Below are 6,213 nucleotides of genomic sequence, written 5' to 3' on the forward strand. Positions count from 1 at the left end.
GAAGCTCTGTGTGGTCAATCTGTACCCATTATAGGACATTAACGGACCAAATCCGTTGAAAGAAAACACAAGTTCTTTAAGTCATTCAGTGCACGTTTTCGTAAAGAGTCAATCTTCACGCAGAGTTGTCGTTCCTTGCTCTCACATACAATCGCTGCCATCTCAAGAAAATCCTATCAGATTTGGTAAGATTTTATTCTTTGGTTTAAGTATTATGTTAAGAAAAGTAGTATCATTTTCTTTTATAGTCCATAAGTTAAGGTTCATGATAAAAAATATTACCTAAATTAACAAATAAAATAAAAACAAGATATGTGTTTGTCATAAACACTATGACCTCTACTGCGCGGCTTTAAGCTATATATTTAACCTTTGACCTTGAAGGATGACCTTGACCTTGACCTTTCACTACTCAAAATGTGCAGCTCCATTAGATACCCATGCATGTCAAATATGAAGTTGCTATCTTCAATATTGCAAAAGTTATGGCAAAATGTTAAAGTTGGAGCAAACAAACCAACCAACCAACCAACCAACAGACAGGGCAAAAACAATATGTCCCCCATTATAGTGGTGGGGGACATAATAACAACGGTAAAATTATTGTATCACGTGTCTAGACTATCATCACGTAGTTCGTTATGATGGCAGGAATATGATCCAGCTTTGTTTGTTCCAGTCAAATCTCTGCCCGGAGGTTGTTAAAGTGTATCTCATTGCACAGCACAACTATCATCGGAAGGTCAATTAACTCGATAGGCATTGTTTAGTTTTTGTTTTATTTATTCCGAAAATAAATAATTTGATGCGTAAGATTCCTATTGATTACCAATCCGACAAGTTTGTTATACTTTACAGTAGCTCTATACGAAGTCAAAATATAAGATTATATATCTTGTTTTTTGCATATTGCTATTTCAGACCCTTATGGTAATCCGTATTGCGTTCTCGTTTCACCGGGAAAGCATATATAAAGCTATCTTTGTAAATACAGCTGATCTGCGTTGCTTGTAGCTTAAGATTACATAAATTGTTGCAAAGGTGTGTTGAGCCGTAAAACAACTATTGTCGATGATCTGTGGACTAAATAACTACCCAGATTTGGATTATTGTCCGACAAAATACGTTTATAATAAACCAATGTATTTGAGAAGACACCTTTGAAGATTTTTTAACTCGTCGTAATGTAAATTTAGTCTATTCATACTATTTGTGGTATTGTGTGTTTGCTTTCTTTATTCCGAAAAAAATGCATTACATGCGTTAGATTTCCATTCTTTGCCGTTGTCATTCCAACATGTAACACTTTACGTTGTCCAACTTGTTAACGCTCTCAAATATTAAAGGGGCCTTTTCACAGATTTTGGCATATTTTAAAGTTTGTCATTAAATGCTTTATATTGATAAATGTAAACATTGGATCTTAAAAGCTCCAGTAAAAAATCAAGAATAAAATTTAAAAAAAGGAAAAATAAGTAGCCGGTACCAGGGCTCGAACCAGTGACCCCCGGAGTCCTGGAGTAAGTCTGAAGTATAAAAGCATTAGCCCTCTCGGCTATTCCGCCGAGTACACACAGTATATGTATTTTATACCTTATATAAGCAATCTTCGTAGTTTCGTAAATTTAAACGACAACAACAGAACTCTCCAAATTATTCAATTGTTTCGCGTTGCAACGCTTTATAATTTTTATGTTTTTAAATCGTCAAAAGATACATATAATGGCTATATTGGACTATGGTAAATGTTCAGTAATACTGATTCCTCACAAATATCATAACTAAAACGAAAATTTGCGAATCTGAAACAACTTTTTTCAATTGTGTCAATTCACAAAACGGTGAAAAGATCCCTTTAAGCTACTTTTTACATTGGTAATATTTGTAATATTTTTTTCCAAAGAACTTAGCCCATATAAAAAGTATCTCTAAATTCTTTGCGCGTCTTATAAATAAGACTACACTTTACAGAAGATCTATACGAAGTAACAAATATAAATGAGCTACTTATACAAATACTTACTAACATCTGGTTTGCGTATCATTCAATTTCAGAGCCTGATGATAATCCTTCTGGCGTTCTCGTTTCACCGCAAAAGCCTCTGCCTTTCATGCCTTGGCGGGCGGCCAGCAGCTGTTTTGTAAGTATCAAGTTTCAAACAGGGCATACCTGAACGTGAAACATTAACTCAATGGGTATTCATCGATGCCATTACGACGATAGCAATGATGTGTGACGGTTAGTAATCAATGTATACATGTACTAAATAGCCTTTCGTAGGTCAGCTCATAATGCAGGCGTGAAGACTCGGCGATGACCTGTAAATAAACTCTGGCATACACACACAATAGTTGTTCGCAAGGCATTGTTAGTATAAAATGTTATTAAATGGTTCGTTTTAAACGTGATGGATTTCGAGCATCAGATATTATTCAGATAGAAATTTTCCGTTGTTATGCGGCGTAGCTGTGTAATTCACCGTTGTTATGCGGCATAGCTGTGTAATTCAGGGAATGATCTTGATTACCATCTTGATAACTGCGAATATAATGTTGAAGATATTTCCCGCCACTGTGTCGGAATAATGTTTAATTGCTCACTTAAGATAAATTCCTCAAAACACTGACTGCATCCATACGTCGATTTCAACATACATATGTCTAGCATTTACGATCTACACTTTTAAGTAAAATGGAATCACTATTTTTGCATACAACACAGAGAGAAAAATTGGTCCGAAGATGCATTAACCCATTTATACATAGTGGACTCTCCCATCCTTCTAAATTGGATCAATTTATTTCCAAAATTTGGGATGTCTAGAATATGTATTTCTATATTTAGAATATTTCTTACTGAAAATCCTTTAAGCAAACAGCGCAGACCCTGATAAGACGCCGCATCATGCGGCGTCTCATCTGGGTCTACGCTGTTTGCCAATGCCTTTTTCTAGACGATATGCATAGATGGGTTAATGTCTATTCGGCAGAATTGAATTGTCTCTGCTTGGTGTGTTAATCAGCAGTTATAAGTCGGAATAGGCTTTTGATAAACGTTGCACCTGTATGCTAATTACGCAGTCTTTCTTTTATTTTAAATCAAATGAATGAATATTGAAGCATGGCATACCATGAATTCAGATGTTATCATTTCTAGGAAAGAAAACTTAGAAAACATTTCGAAGAATTCAATATATTTGTTCTATGAAAAAAGTATCATGATCAGGTACTTGGAAAAATCTTAAATTATCTACCCGAACACGTGTGACGTTCATATCTACATGCACGAGTATGTGGCGGATATTTTCTGTATTTATGTTAAAGATACCAGGGACGGTATTATGCTATCCTATGTACAATTGAATTACTTTAAATAAAGTGAGGTAGATATAATAAGTACAATATATCATATTAATTGTATAAACAATTTACAAAATAACTTAGTTAATTATATAATTGATGTACGTCGGATAAAATACAAATAAGTCATACATGTTAAGCATTATTTAGTTTTTAATTAAACTACATGAAATTACATACACTTGTCTTTGTTGAATTTTCATATTCTCAAATAACGACGAACATCTTTTTATGATATTTCGCGTGAAACATTAAATCGAGAAGTAACAAATGTCTTACTTACGACTATGCTATATATGGAAAAAGGTCATTTCAAGAATACACAAGATAAGTATTTATGCAAAGCATCAAAGGGCGTCGGGAATTTAAGTGTAAAGGCACTCAATGAAGTTACATGGAACGATTTTTATGTCCCCCACTAAATAGTAGTGGGGGACATATTGTTTTTGCCCTGTCTGTTGGTTGGTCTGTTTGCGCCAACTTTAACATTTTGCAATAACCTTTGCTATATTAAATATAGCAACTTGATATTTGGCATGCATGTGTATCTCATGGAGCTGCACATTTTGAGTGGTGAAAGGTCAAGGTCATCCTTCAAGGTCAGAGGTCAAATATATGTGACCAAAATCGCTCATTTTATTTTCTACTGTAAATATTCATATATTGGCCGATTATTTTAAACAAAATAGAAAAAGATACTGGTATAACCATTATCTATGATTTTGTGTTATAACCCCCAAATAACCATTATTTATGACGCTGTGTTATATCCCCAAAATAACCATTATCTATGATTTTGTGTTGTTACTCCCAAATATTTCATAGTTCATTTTATTTACATTGGTTTCCTTTTTTTACTGGTATCCGTGTGCAGTTTTCATTAATGCAACAGAACTGTGTAGGTTTTAAAAAATCTGCTTCCTCTTGTAAGCGTAATTTCATATTTTTCTCAACTTTAAGGGGAGATGATTCTGAACTTATTCTTACGTTGCTCATTTACGATAGGGGTTGAGTACTCATTGATATGAAAACACCGTACAGGTTTGAACAAAAAATTGAATGAAAACTTTAAATTGTATAAAGAAGCCGCATTTCACAATACTTTGCAATTCAGTAAAAGATCATAATAGATTTATTGCTCCGATATTCATCATTTTCAATAGGGTTCGAGTAATACTGATATAAAAACACTTAACAAGTTTGGAAAGATTCAGACGAAAGTTGTGAAATCTTTTGAATAGTGGAAATTGTTTATTTTGTCAAATTTAATAGTAAAAAATTCTGGACTTATTGTCCCGATGTTTCTCATTTTAAATGAGGTAAAAATTCTCATTGATATGAAGACACTGTAAGTTTGGAAAGAATCTGATGAAAAATGTTGACATAATCACCTAACCAAGCAGTTTTTCACTTTTATTTTTAAATTCAAAAAGACATAATTCTGGACTTATGGTCCGATACAAATGTATTGCTAATATAGAGTTTGGGTTTGGTCCTCATTGATAAAAAAAACCTGTGAAAGTTTGTGAACAATCGGATGAAAATTTTGGACTTCGAACAAGGATTTCAAAATTTCTCAAATTCTAAGGAAGATAACTATGGACGTAATGGTCGTATAATGCTAAAGGGCCCATACCACCTGGATAGAAATAAGTGTCGCGCTTCGCGCTCTTTATGTGTTTCTTTAAAAAAAAACTCCGAGGAGTGCTTGACTCTAGGGAAACGGGTTGCTGGGACACAGCTCCTCCTTGATAAGCGGCTGCTTCCTTTATCGCAACTCATTGTTACAATCAATAATATGTGTCGCGCTTCGCGCTCTATATGTGGTAGGGATAGGCCTATGATAGACAGCCATAAAAATACATGGATAATAGATGTGTTGTTTGCATTTATTTGTTAATATAAAAACACGTGTATTTTTTATAAGATATTTAAGTGATGTAAGAAATTTTAATTAACGTTGTCACCACGTTGCATCCATTAATTTTAATAAAAATGTCCAATTGTAGTAAAATAGATTTTAAAATGTCTACATAAAAAAGCTTTATTATATTTATTAACCTGACTGAAAAGATTGTTAGCCGTCGAACTGTTCCATTCGTGCCGGATCCCGGGATTGAACCGGGAGCCTTTAGATGACTGTTGCGTAAACAACTTCAGTCTAACGCTCTCCCAACTGAGCTGTTCTGGCTGACATTCACTTATGCACTGCTATTTGGTGAAGTTGTGTATAGCGATCGTTATTATATGTCTATTAATAAATTAATACATTGTACGTTTTCGTACCACTACGCCTTCCACTAAACTTGCTTGCGCGATAGGTCGTCAAATATCGTACTACATTGATTCTCCACTAAATAGGCAAATTAGAAAAACCACAAAATAAATATATTTTGATTATGTTTTGTTTTTATACAAATCATCATTTGTTTTTATACAAAACCAGAAAGTTTCGCGTATTTGCCCAGTCCCTGTGATCTTTCCCCTGTGATCAGTTGTGAATCAGTTATTAATTAAAACAATTAGCTTTGCATTATTGGCACTAAATGCTGTAATAAATGTAATATGCACAAATGCAGTACTTATTTACACTTATTTACACAAAAAATCACTACTATGCAAGATATTCTTAAAACAAAAATATATACATTGATCCGTAAAATAACTTCTCCTCCCATAAGCGAAAAAAATGCATTATATACTAGTCGCCGCCCTCCAGGGCGACGCCAATAAAATATTTGTGCAAACATTATATTTCTAAAGAATTCCTTGCTGACCTCATTAGTGTAACCATACTAACATCCCAATGGTGAACTATTGAACAATTTGTTATCGCTTTGTATCAACAGACTG

The sequence above is a fragment of the Dreissena polymorpha genome, chromosome 6, assembly GCF_020536995.1.
Source record: "Dreissena polymorpha isolate Duluth1 chromosome 6, UMN_Dpol_1.0, whole genome shotgun sequence".
Taxonomy (NCBI): domain Eukaryota; kingdom Metazoa; phylum Mollusca; class Bivalvia; order Myida; family Dreissenidae; genus Dreissena; species Dreissena polymorpha.